Raw genomic sequence first — 13,801 nt, forward strand, 5'->3', positions numbered from 1 at the left:
GCTTTAACTGTGAGCTTTTAACAGTATCTTGAAGGTCCAATAAGACCCCTCTTGAGGGACACTGTGCACATGAAACTAACAAAACATCTTTAAAAAATATGCAGAAACTGGTAGGAATTTTTTAAAAGGTGCAGATCCCATCAAATTTCAATTGCATTAATCTTCTAAAGTACATCTCACAGCAGTTTTTCATCAGATGATAGTTCAAGTTATATAACGTGAATGGCATATCATAGGGTATTTAAGGGAAATCAATGATAAAAGAAAAAAATATGCACAAATTACTCGTAATATTTTTAACAACATAATTTCCACTTCCTTCCTTAAATTTGAACTCTACAATGAATAATTCTTATGAGATGATACTGTAAATTGGAACAGTATGAACAAAACCACTCAAAAATAGTCAGTCATTCGTTTGCTAGCAACACTTCATACTTGAATAACATTTTATACTTGACAAGAGCTACAATAAGGTAAGACACTAACCACAAACATTGACTTGAAAGAACTTATGCTTTCTCCATTGTAAGAGGTTTGTTTTACTAAACCCTAATCCATCCATTCAAAATTCAACAGAAAATGTCTGATGATTGTTTTCATTAAAGCAATACTACTTTAAAATCTGCTGGCAAACAAACTAGTTTAGTCAATTTCAGATCAACCGCCCTTAGAACAGACTTTGTACAGCCAAGTACTGGCTTTTAGTGAACATTCCACAGGGGACGGGGGAAAAAAAAGGAAGTTAAGCTCATACTTAGACATCAGGAATATATATTTGTCCCTAGCTTTCACCTTTGTTGATTAGTAGATGTTACTTTTTGTAAAACATCATTAATGTACTGAAGTACCACAATACAGATTAAATGAAAGAAAAAGGAGAGTAGAAGAGAAATTATTTCTCAAATACACTGCTTTCTTGGGCTAAAATGGGAAAACTAGCTTCATACTTGGAGGCAGGGCAGAGAGGGTAAAACTGAAAAGAAATACCCATTTCCAAATTTCCAACTGAGATGCATTTCAGTACCAGACTGGACTAACACTCTCTAATTCCTTGTTTATTTACAGTATCACTCATTTGTGCTTCCTCTTCAATCTAGATATACTTGCATTGAAGCTTCTCAATCATAGACAGAAAGCAACATTTCACTCCAATACTCATTCACATCTCAAATCCTTTGCAGACACACCTTTTTATTCAATTTGCTAAAATAGGTCTACAGAGCAGAGATACAAACAGATACTTTGGTTATCTACATCTTATTTCATGGGAAAACAATAAGGAAATTAAGATCAGTGGGCAGTGAAGCAGTACTTAACAGTGATGGCAACAGTACAGCAACCACCAGTTTGAGGTCAGCTGGACATAGCAGATTAATGTACCACAGAGTCAGCACATAAATCATATTCAACTTGCATTTAGTGTACAGCTAAGGTTTATCATGTATTTGCCATAAGCCCTGTCTTCCACAGTCACGGCACCCATAACTACCCTGCCAGAATACAGCACAGAGTATACTCAGCTGTCTACTATACAACTATTCTCAGCAGCTTTACAGTCTTGTAAGCTTCACCTTTTCCAGTATTTTTCTCATTTTCTCTTGAGCTCTTATGCATACTGACTGTCCCTGTAAATGTGAGTACTATTTGCCTGTTTGATTTCATTCCAGGAGCATTTGTGATACAATGCCAATTTGCTGCAGCGTTTCTGATGATAATTGCTCACAGAAAGCAGTCACAAATGAAACAAGCATGGGCTGTCACAGAGTATCAATGATTTTTTGGAGAAAGAAAGCTAGGAGTTCAAAACTCTTAGATGTTAACCAAATACTCCAATACACAATGAAGTTATTACACAAGCCTACACTTTTCAATCTCCAGCCTGAAGACCAGAGCAGACATTATCCAGGGAGATAGAGACCTTAGGGATTTAAGCCTACCTGCAACCTTGTTTTCCAACAGAGTCTGAGAAAGGGAGCAGAGAAGTTCATGAACTCAATACTCCAAATTTCACAACCATTAGGACACTGCAGTGTGTTTATGACTGCACTGGAAAATACATTAGCTACCGAAATGGCTTATAAAAAGATGCATCCAATGACAGAGGATTTTTATTTTCATTTTGGTCTTTGTTCTGGACAGTTTTATTTACACACACAAGACATCAGTCTTTTGTACAGCAGACTCTTCAACTCAGATTGAAAAACCTGCCACCAAAACACTACCATATGACCAAGCAGGAAATGTGCTCTGAAACTTGTGTTTCAGTACTAAAAACAGACCTGCAGGTGTAAAGCAGAACTATTTCTCTAGTAATTACATAGCTACAACACTAAAAATGTAATTTCCATTTGTTTGCTAGTCTAGATACAGCAGGAAAAGCAGATCACCATGCAAACACCACTGCCATGACATTTCTGACTGAATGCACAAACCAATACTTCATACTGAATAAACCACATATACCCAAGAAAAATGAGCACTAACTTTTATCTAAGCATTCCTAAAACAAAAGGATGTTATGTTTGTGAAGCATCGGAACAGAATCAGAGTAGTTATATTGGTCTGAAAATAAATGTAGTAAGTGTTAATATAAATAATGCAAGTAACACAGCACATTGAAAAGTATCAGTTTTTCCAAATTAACACTTTAAAAAAAATTCCAAAGAAATCTGAATGAACACCAGTATAAGCATCTTTCAGTCAATGCTAATTCACCTTCCAAATACCATTTATAATTCCCATCCAATTATTCCCCTAATAGGAGATATTGCTCCTTTGTACAAGCTATGATTGTTTTTAAATACATGTAGACCCTTCACTGCTATGCCATAGCTACACAAAATTAACAGCAGCCAAACCAAACCATTTCAACTGCTGCTGTTACTAAAGCAATGCAGCTGGCCAGCCAGGAAAGGTTACATTTTTAAGGAGAAAATGTATCAAATAACAAAAAACCCCTCAGATTTTTAAACTCCAATACCCTGAACAGAAGTCAATAATCATGTGCAGCACGATTTAGTAAACCAGCATGTGAGAAATATTCAGGTACATAATGACTCTTTAAAAAAGGATATACAAGTAATTCCTAAATAAAACTCAAGAGTCCACCAGCCTTGTAAATTTAGTGTTCAAAACACCGAAGTAATTTAATCACTTGGAGCAGCCACTTGTCAGATTTTAATGACCATTAATCCTCAATTAAAAAAAAAAAAAAAAAAAAACCCAAAAAAAACCAAAAAACAAAAAAAAAACAAAAACAAAAAAAAAAAACCCTTTGCAATTCTGCAGTGCTTCTAATCTCCAAATCTTGAAAGCACTGCTCAAACATTAAGAATCAAGTCAAACTAAAAAAAATTATAAAAAAATTAAAAGCCATTCTGAAACTGTTAAGAACATCAAAGATACATGTTTTAACTGCATACTGCCAAATTTTAAATTGGGCTACATCCCGACATCATAGTTGTTAATTTCAAAAGTTTGTACCTCTCTACAGAAATACATGTAACATGAACCCACAGCTGAAGTATCATGAGCCTTTGAGGGGAGATTCTGTGAAGATCCCACTGTAGGGACATGAATATACCAAGATGCACATTTCTGCATTTATCTAAAGGGAAACAACAGCAAATCAAAGCACTGAGGATTCATTTACGGCAGTGTTCCAGAGCTGAATGTCACCACATTGAAACCAGATTTCCAGTACCTGTGCCATGTCTTGCACATGTGAAATCAAACAAGAGAGAGCTTCTGTTAGTCCAATGAATACATGATGTAGCACACTGATCTACAGTCTTAAATTAAGTATTTATATCTTTTTAAATGCTTAACGTTTTTTCCCACCCAAGAAAGCTTTGTGGTCACAACCACTAGCACCAATTGCCATTATCTGGGGAAGAGGATGGGGAGAGAGTCTGAACAAGTCTGCCTTACGTAGCTGGTTTCAGCACTAACGTGGAAGGTGCCACAACGCTCACATCCTCTCACTGCTGCAGTACTTAACACTACTGCAACAGTGATCAACAGCTAGCTTGGCAAAAGGGGCTCGAAAGCTACGACTGCTAATAATGCGTGATACACTTTGAATACATCCATATCACATTTGTTGCCTTCTCCATACAAACCCTTAGAAGTCAAACCATGAACTTTTATATGAGTGTTTCAGCACAAGCAATTTTACTTAAACTCCTAGCATAAACCAAATTCAAGAGAGAACTGATAATGCAGCTTTGTAAACGGATAGATCACAACGTCAGTCATTACTAACAATGACTCAGGTAATCGTGTTAACCTTAAAAGTTGCCTGGAATCAACATCTTCTTGATACACATAAAATGCATATATGCTACCTCTGGATAAAGAGTTGAACTGTTTAGTAATAAATATCCACATGAAGACATACCACATTTTACTCTAATTTAGTGGCCATGTCTCCTTCCCCAGGTAACCCTACACCAAAAGCAAATTTACAACTGGTGGTGTGCTGAAACAACCAATTAGCTATGCAAAAATGAAATTTAATTAAACAGTTCAGAAATCCTCAAGTAAGCATGGAATGGCTTTGTTTTTAAACAAAGACTTGGAAAAAAATACAAAAAAAACTAGATATCATGAAACATGAGTAACGTTAACATTTTAATAGTTCCAGATGAGGTTTTTACAAACTACAGATAAGTGCTTATCCTACAGTTACAAAAGACAAGTTCTGGAAGCTGACCAAAAAAACTTGCCTTGAGATGATTTGTCTCCTGGCTACAGCACCATTTGATAAGACAATAACAGAGACTCTCAACTTTCCTGCCAGGAGAAAAGCAACTCTGAAGTAAATTAAAGATATTACTGCAACGATTAACATTAAGAGAACATATGTCTGATACACATGACGCACTCTTCCAGATGATTAAGGAGACAGATGTTTATAGACACACATCAAAAATTCCACCTTAATCAGTGCAGTCCACAGAAATGCGTTCTAGAAAGCACTGTGACAGATAATGTCAGAAGTAAGAGGTTGATACCCTGGTCTCATAGCTGTTGGATATGAACCCTCATGGCACAAGACTTGCCACCACATAAAGTCATGGCATGAGTCCACCACCAAGCTGAGTTGTGTGGTTGACAGTCCTGAAGGACAGAATGCCATCCAGAGGGACCTGGACAAGCTCAAGAAGTAGGCTACAGGAACTGCATAAGATTTTGCAAGAGCAAGGGCAAGGTGCTGCACCTGGGTCAGAGCAGCCCCCAGAACCAGCACAGGCTGTGGGATGAATGCATGGAGAGCAGCCCTGCCCAGCAGCACTTGGGGGTGCTGCTGGATGTGAGGCTGGACATGAGCTGGCAATGTGCACTCACAGGCCAGAAAGCCAAATGGGTCCTGGGCTGCATCCAAGGCAGTGTGGGCAGCAGGTTGAGCAGGTGACTGTGCCCCTTCTACTCCACTCTCATGAGATCCTTCAGTGCTGTGTCCGGCTCTGGACTCCTCAAAGCAGGAAGGCCACAGACCTGCTGGAGAGAATCCAGAGGAAGCCACCAAGTTGATCAGAGGGATGGAACACCTCTCCTATGAGGAAAAGCTGAGAGATTTGGGCTTGTTCAGCCTGGAAAAAAAGGCCTTGGGTTGACCTGACTGTGGCCTCCCAGCACCTGCAGGAAGCCTACAAGGATAATGGAGAGGATTTACAAGAGCATGTACAAGACAGGACAAGGGGGAATGGCTTCAAACTTAAAGTGGTTCTAGATCAGATATTAGAAAAAAATCCTTAACTGTGAGGATGGTGAGGCGCTGGCAGAGTGCCCAGAGAAGCAGTGGATGCCCCATCCCTGAAGTTGTTCAATGCTAGACTGGATGGAGCTCTGAGCAACCGGGTCTTGTGAAAGGTTTCTCTGCCCATGACAGAGGGGCTGGAAGTAGATGATTCTTAAGGTCCTTTGCAACCCAAACCACTGTATGAAACTAAAGATTAGAGGTGAAACTGAATTCTGCATGTTATACTAATCTCAAGAAGTATGACAATTTTTACTGATAAACACAGAATTCATATTAAATGCATATTCCAGCTTATTTGCAGAGATCTTTGAATTTTTCTAGATTCTCTTCTTGAACAGGACTGCATTTTTGACCATTCCTGACATGACGGATGTCTAGACATTTTTTTCTTTTTTCTTCATAATTAACCTTGGAATAAAAGTTCTTAAAGCTGTTAGACCAATTTTATCTCAGAAGAAGTAAAAGAAAAAAATTTTGAAAATAATTGTCCATTAAGACCTTCAACATCTTAAAGTAATTATTTTGGCAGATATCTTCAGTTCTAACTATGTTTAGTGGCCAAAAAAAAAAAAATTAATTCCCTGGGAAGTAATCAAAACCTACTAAATCTAAACATTCTGTTGAAAAGGGCAAGACTGAGTAGACTTAAAAGCAAGGTAACTTCAGAAAAAAATGTTGTTCTGAACATCAGCTTCAGAAATAACAAGCCTTAGCCCTCACTGTTCTAAGTGTAGCAGTCATCCTTTGGACAGAAGACCTCAAACGCCCTGCAATAATTTACCTTTATCTTGACTTGCTAGGGCCTAAACAGCAACAATTACCAAGTCTTTGTAAATACAGTTCTTGGAATAGTAAGCTTACATTTTATGCCACTCAACAGCTAATTCAACATCAGATGTTAAAATCTTATTTGTGAACTTGACAAAAATTTGGGGCTTAAAAACAATAATTATATAGGAGCATAACAGAACAATGCATGCAATTTCATACCATCTCACATGGGTGCAAATATCAAAATATCCTTTTGACACAAGCAGAGCTGAGTTTCTTGGAGCTGAGCCTAAATTCACCATCAATGAACAATGTGCAATGATCTGAGGCGGGACTCAAGCAGAGGATGCTACACGTATTTTCACACTGAAATTATAAATTATAGGAGTCTGTCAATTTTGTCTCATGTAGGTCCTCAGGATCAAACCACTCTGGAAAGCCACATTAAATGGAATGGAAAACTGTCCATCTTGAACTATGGGGGGATGACTACATTAATATTTTTGAATATTAGGAAGCACAGGAGAAGCGTCCAAAGCTTCTTGTTCCCTAGATGTCTTATGACATCTTAGTACATAACACTTGCTTAGTTTGTAAACCTCAAGACTTGAAATGATTTAACTGCAAGAGGGAATATTAGTAACCCTTCTGCTCCACAACATGTACATGAGGCTAAAGAAAACTACCCAAATCATAACAGATTATTGATGTAACAAGTCTTTTCTGTCACTTCTGCTTGGTTAAGGAACCATTTCCCCTGGTAATTACAGGAATCTAGATGGTTTTCCAGACTACCTCTTGCTTATAGCCATCTTACTTTCCTTCAGCATTTGGTTAGGGGCTTTTTCCAACAGGATAAAGAAGGCGATAATATCCATATACAGCAATAAGCCAGATATAACATCCCTTGTCACTTAATTTCATTAAGTGGTTGACAAAGCACAATTTTTAGTCAGTGACTGGCTAAGAGGCATTTTATCAGCTCTTCCTGAACACTAACTGCTTATGTGCACTGTTTGGGGCATGGCTGAAAAAGCTGTACCTTGCTTACCCTGAAGCTTAGTCTAGAAAAAGTAGACATTCTCTTCATTTTTCACTTTCTGAACACTCTTGCATAGTTTATGTGTAGCTCAGCAGCACACTCAACACAAACTGCAAGCAAAGCTTCAACTACCACCAAAATACCCCACAGAAAACACTTTTAAAGTACCAGCTCCTTCAGTTGCTTTATTTCTATTTTTAAGAAGAATTACTTCCAAACTGCTGTGACTCAAGAGCTCTAGAATTTCCCTAATAGCAAGAGGGAAAACCATTCTCACAAAAAGGGGGCCTCCTTACAGTGACACAGCCTGGCTGCACCTTCCAACAGCACCTCACTTCCAGTCAAGGTGGTTGTTCCCACAGTGCAAGCCCAGATTCCTACAGACACTGCCAAGTGATTGACACACAGGCTATTCACTCACTGGAAGCAAGCTTAGCTGCTGCAAACATGGGTTAGCTGCTCTCTCATTCTATTACTGGGACACTTTCAAAGTCACAAAGATTTTTTAAAAAATCATAGCCTACAAAAAAGCTACTTCTAATTACAAAAATCACTGATTTCATGTAAAACCAGACACAGAACATGAAAGAGACCATTTCTCAAAACCTAGAACTAAAACTGGTTAATATCCAAAATATAAAATGGAATAGACAAACTGAGACAAGACTCCACAAGTAGGTGGAGTTCAGACCGAAGAACTGAAATAGTACAGACACCAAGCCTGTTTGTGCACAAGTTCAACACTACAAGGGAAGATTACTGGGTTTTGGCTAGAGGCGTGTTGGGTTTTCATAGGCTGTGGTTTTCCTTGACTCTGCCAGGATTTTACATTCATCAGCTAATGTCTTGTAGGTAACATGAAATATCTGTTTAAGTCATTTATTTACTCACGTCGAAGTGAGCTGCTTGTTCTTGCAAAAGGAAGCAGTTAAACACAAACTGCAGCACATCAAAGGAAAAACTAATTAAATAGAGGAGAAAAGCAAAGGTTATTAAAACAGAAAAATACTGAATGTTAATCAAGGTGTGTTACCAAATAGACCAATCTCTTCTTCATTTTTGTCCCACAACATCTGAGTTTTACAGCAGTTTAGCTTAACAGCCATCTCCAGGGTTAATCACAAGCCATTAGCACACTTTAATATTGCCTCAATGTAAGTAAAAATGCACCATTACATGTGCATTGAAACTCCCCATTGCTGTGTTCACAGGCTGGTAAAACGTAGCTCTCTGCAATACAAAGTTTCATAACGCATTTCACAGCACATGGATTCATGCACATTCCCATGGAAACCATCAAGGCCACGGGCACTGCAGAATCTCTTCCTTATAGAAACACTTCCCTAAGACAGCCCCAGGACCTCATTGTGCAAGGGCAGGGCATTAGACATTATTAGAACACTGTCAGGAGGCAGAGATAGGGATGTGATGAGATTAACATCCAAAAATTCTGCTGGTTGCAAGCGGGATGGAGCATCTCCCCGGGATTACCTAGTATATTATTTCTTCTATTTCCCAAATATCACTGAACAAAAAACTTTTGAAAATATTCAGTATTTCAGGCAGTTTTTGCAAATTGCCAATACAATTCATATTTATTATTTTTAATGAATTCAATATAGCCATCATTTCAAGAATGAAAGCTAAGGAATATACTCCTTCAGAGCACAACATATGGAAATCATATACAAGTGGTAGAGACAGGCACAGTTTCAACATTTTCTGGTCAAAACACCAGAATTTATCCTTCAACATTTATCCTTCAACATACAGTTGATACACGTTCTGTGTATTAGTGAATCACCAGTGTTCAAATTCGTGGTGCACGACGAGTGCATTGCAAGTATAAGGTTTTCTTCAGCATCAACTTCTAGCAGCTTCCTATAAAAAGGTTTAAAGATGACAGCCAAAAGCAGCAGCAGCAATTTTATTTAACAGCCTACTCTTTAATCAGATTGTGCCAGACTGCTACCATTTTGAAGCTGAAGAAAAAGAGCAAGACAGTTACCCTTATCTATTTGCCCTTCAAAAATTAGTAAAGTAAGGCAGACCTAGATGGGCATGAGGGAGTGGAGGTTCCTGTGAGACTACTGATCTTTTCCAAAAACATACCCCGCACACAATAAAACTGGAATATGCTGTTTTAGGGTGTGTCTTTAAAGCATAACTTCAATATGCATTCAACAGATGCTTCCAAGTAACCAGTAAAATCCCTACTGGAATGACTTCCATACCATTTTAATAATTTGTAACTTTTTGTACAATGATTTTTTCCACATTGAAACACTCAGCCCTTCTGGCAAACACTTGGTTATGTGCTAAGGGGCTGCAACAGAGACAGATCCTCCTAGTAACAGCTAGTGCAATCCAGAGAAGCAAGCCTGCATGGAGTCTCAGTTTTCCTGCTGACTTAAAAGTACAAAACTGAGGGAAAAGAAAAAAGCCCAAACCATGAACGTCAGTTATTGCTTCAGCTTTCCCATCTTTCGAACAGAGATTTGCCTTTGTATCATCATCTGAACACTGCCACATGAAAATCACTTCCAGCAGAGTTCCATTTCTAATAACAGCTACTGTGACAAAGAGATTAAAAACAACCATTCCAATTTTATCACTGAGAGTGCCAATAGAGAAGGCAGTATGGCTTTCAAATTGCTTCCAAGGAGTGATGACAGCTGCAGTAAATATCCTACATCTCATCTAAAGTTTAAAAAGCTTTAAAACAGGCATTTTTTTTGCATTGATAATAATGTAATAGTAAAAAACCCCAAGACCTGAGCGCTCAAAACTCAGCCCTACATTGATGAAGCACTTTGTCAGACTCCATACTTTTCTCAGGTATGCACCAAAAATCCCCAAATAACGGTAAGTGATTTACACCTCCAAGCTCCTAAACATCAAAGAACTTGCTAAACAGGAAGGGGTACGCACATTGCTTCTCACACAGATATGGGCTGCAAGGAACAGGAAGGAGGTGCAGCAAACACACTGCAAAGCAGGATACAACATGTGAGCAGAACAAAGGCAAAGACCAACAAGACTTACATGCTCAAAGCAACATCCAAACACTCTCTTTCCAGAAAAAAACCCAAATATTAACAAAAGAGAATTAGCCTGTTATTGCATGCACAAAGCAAAATTCAGGCATATCTTCAAACTCCAGTGAGTAAATAAGCCTGTCTATTAACTATAAAATTTGATAAAACCAAAAGAAATTAACAGAATGCTTATCTGAAATAAATATCCATATATAAATCATTCAAAAATATTCCCACATTTATGCTGAAGTAACTTTGTGTATGCACATTAAAAAAGACATTATCAAAGTTAAGCTCTATTGTCTTGGTTTTAGATTATTGAATAATCATACAAAATACTAACAAGAATATTTATTATATAAGATAAATTTTTTCCCATTTGGTACATTAATAATTAATTTACTTTCCATTAAGGTGATATGATTACGTGGTAACATAATTATACACTGTTGGTACAGCCAGTGTTATACACTGTTGGTAAAGCCAGCATCACATCTCTGCAATCTTAATGATACTGGAAGATTAAAAATAACATGAAAGAAAAGCATGCTCAAAACTTTACCATCACTGAGAAGGTATTTTTAGCTTGTGCGTAAATATGGAAAAACAACACCCAAAAAGTAACCATATCCAAAAAATATCTCTGGCAAAGAAAGATTAACGATAAAATACTATAGCAACAATAAGTTGAAGATACATAACCCTTTTTCAAAGATTAGAGGTCAAAAAAAAAAAAAAAGTTTGCTCTTCTTCCTACAAGGCCTTTCATACAGTCTGTAAGACATTTCATACACAGCACCAAGGGCCTTTCAGTATCTGCACCTGCTGGGTTTCTCCCGGGGGCCTGCAGTTATGTGTATACTTCCCTCACCTACACCACACTGAATGTCAGCTGCAAAGCTCTAATTTTTTTACAATAAATGAAAATCAAAGGAGAACATTTAACAATGTTCAGTGTGCAAGGAGACATAATGCACTGCCTCAGCAACAAAGCCATCATTGGTCACCTCCCAACACACAGAGTCAAAGCTAACACCAACCAGGACAAAAGGTAACGATTATTATCTGCCGCATTTTAGATACAACATTTTAATCTCTAAAAGGTAGGAATTTACTTGAAAGATATTTGGTGGAAATACTGTTGTCCTCAGTATCAACACAACGAAATAGGGATCATAAGAGCACGATCTACTGTTTTCACAGGAGCTATGAATTCACAATTACCACGCCAGAGACCAGTTCAATACGCACATAAGAGGGCCAAAAATCAGAGAATTTTAACTGCTAGTGACAGCAGTGAAGAGGGCAACACATTATTTCTCTTTGCATGCAGCTAAAGAAAGAAAAGCCTGTTTTGAAGATTTTCCCCTTGAAGTCTTGAAGTGTAACACTGCTAACACATTTAAGCCACCTCCACATTTAGAGTAACTTCTTTTGTCAGCACACTAGTTTCATGGCATGAAGCGATACCAGATGTTCCAGTTCTAAATGCCTCACTAGGGTACACTTACCATGACACTTAGGAGATGCTGAGTGCACCACTGCACTCTTACAAATCATTTAAAGTTTGTGCTCTGTTAGCACATATTCACTCCTATCCACTGACAAAACACACTGAAATTTGCATTCTCAGAACATCACGATATGGGTACTTTACCCACTGCAGTTCAAGAAATTTCACTAAGCCTGAAAATTGTTACATTCCAAGGAGGCTCTTGCCCTTTCAACTTACCAGCACATATTAATGCTTTTTCTTCTGAATTTAAGCACAGATTATATGTCAGAAGTTCCCTTCTGGGTTAGATTCATGTAACTCATTGTTAACACATGAAGATTAATAGAATATAGAACAAAGCTCTTCTGTCTTCTCCATGGTTCAAAGTATCCATGAATACATCAAGCCAGTATTCAATTCACACATCAACTCTCAGAGCCAGCATAATGTGATCTAACTCTTTAGGGAAACAGGTCAAGGAAAAGTCAACAAGATTAAACTTCAACTTAAAATTCCATTTTAACTCCTTTGGAAGACACAACATACAATACAGCCTGAAGGATGTTACATCCTAAAATACTACTCTACAACTCTGCTACGTCAAGAAACTCTACAGGTAACAGCAAGCAGAAGCCACCACTGTGCATTCATGCAAAGTCTTCAGAAAGGGTAAAGAAAGAAAAAAAGAAACACAAGAAATGCTAGGAAAAGCACAATATTGACAACTTAAGAAATGTCACAGATTTCAGCCAGTTCAATATAGGCTTCACCGGTACTACAAAATTACTCAAACACTATGAAAGTTGATTCCTTTCTTTCCATAGTGTCAAAAGTTGTAATTTAAAAGTCTTTACACAAACATCAGCAAGAAAAGTCTTAGAAATTGATTTTCAGTAACCATGGTTCAGTAACCATTTCATTTACTGTGGTCAAACATATCATCCTGAAGGGCTCCCCCCTACAAACAGCTGAGGATACAGTCCTTTATGGCAAAAATGGATTGCAACTAAAAAAAAGGCACAAGCAACTTAAATATCACAATTATGAATAGAGTAACTACTGAAAAAGAATTCTATAATTATGTGAGGGGTTTTTAAAAACGTAGACTCACATATTCTTTTCTATGTTTTTGTAAATAAATAAATAAATAAATCCTCTATATCTACTTACCATAGACAAGAACACAAAGTACTAGGCACACTACAGCATCACCAAATCAGGGATGATGTAATGCTGGATTAAATCACTTGTATCTGACACAGGAGAATGTGGCACTACAGCCCCACTGGTGATGGTGGTGCACACATGCAGACAAGGCCTACAATTTCTAACTATTTTCTTGCCATATTTATGTTTTGGCCAATGTATGTTTGTCTTTACTATAAACAAACTTACAAAGACATCTTCAGGTGTAGTGGCAATTTGTTACTAATTTAAAAGCATGAAGGCTTTTGCACATCAGCAGTTATGAAGATATAAGAACAGAAACCTGCAGGCATTTTGAAAAGCCTACATAACTTTTGCTAGTTCCTACAATATGTAAAGATTTTGTGCAATGGACATGCATGAAAAGAAATCATATGCAGTGGCTGAGTAAAAAAGGAACCATCATCCCCATTAGTGAAATGATAAAAGCAATGCACATATTAGTGCTATAGGATGAGCTAAGGATCTAGTTTATTACTTTG

General features: G+C 37.6%; 1 protein-coding gene across 1 annotated transcript in view; it reads right to left on the reverse strand.

The window, feature by feature from the left end:
- Nucleotides 1–13,801, reverse strand: part of EIF3H (eukaryotic translation initiation factor 3 subunit H) — an 87,528-nt gene that overhangs the window by 69,543 nt on the left and 4,184 nt on the right. The window lies entirely within an intron of this gene.

This window comes from Pyrgilauda ruficollis, unplaced genomic scaffold (assembly GCF_017590135.1).
Source record: "Pyrgilauda ruficollis isolate IOZ18807 unplaced genomic scaffold, ASM1759013v1 scaffold25, whole genome shotgun sequence".
NCBI lineage: Eukaryota > Metazoa > Chordata > Aves > Passeriformes > Passeridae > Pyrgilauda > Pyrgilauda ruficollis.